Raw genomic sequence first — 668 nt, forward strand, 5'->3', positions numbered from 1 at the left:
TGACCCCGACGTGATTCGAACACGCAGCCTTCTGATCTGGAGTCAGACGCGCTACCATTGCGCCACGGAGTCAAGTCTGTTTTGGATGTATACGATTTTAAATTTAAATTGTAGGAGTGTTTTAATCTGATTTATGGTAGGGATGGTGTGATAGATCATAAAATGAATGTAAGTCTAGTGCGGCAAAAGTGAAACAAGTGTCCGAGAAAAGAAAATAAAGACTTTTTTTAGGCAAAAGTGATGCCACCGCTCCTGGAAAAGTGCTTGTATGAGTAAGTCATTAGGTTCGCCTGTTCGAGATGTTTCAAAAGGGTTTTCCCTTGCAAGGAATTCCCCTGGAACAAGTGAGGGCCTGGAGGGTACTCCATAGAATGCACAATATGGGGAGAACTCCGCTCAAAAAGCGTAGCAGTTGTCCCTACCCTTTTCTTTACCTATATCCTTACGTTTTCGCTTTTTGAGCGGAGTCTCCCCATATTGTGCATTATATGGAGTACCCTCCAGGCCCTCATTTACTCCAGAGGAATTCCTTGCCAAACTTCTCTGGCCCATCGTTCCAGGTGCCGTATAGGCCACTGGCTGCTTACTCAGACTAATGCGGAAGCTAACTTCATTCCCCACCCGGGTTCCGACTTCTAAGAACATTAAACATCCGGCGGAAAGACAAC

At 45.5% G+C, this 668-nt stretch overlaps 1 non-coding gene across 1 annotated transcript; it reads right to left on the minus strand.

Annotated features, from left to right (window-relative positions):
• Positions 1–72, minus strand: Trnaw-cca (transfer RNA tryptophan (anticodon CCA)). Its single transcript has one exon. It is a non-coding gene; the product is annotated as a tRNA-Trp (tRNA).
• Positions 73–668: the final 596 nt, after the last annotated feature.

Source organism: Orbicella faveolata, unplaced genomic scaffold (assembly GCF_042242905.1).
Source record: "Orbicella faveolata isolate gen_17 unplaced genomic scaffold, um_ofav_v1 contig_36, whole genome shotgun sequence".
NCBI classification, from domain to species: domain Eukaryota; kingdom Metazoa; phylum Cnidaria; class Anthozoa; order Scleractinia; family Merulinidae; genus Orbicella; species Orbicella faveolata.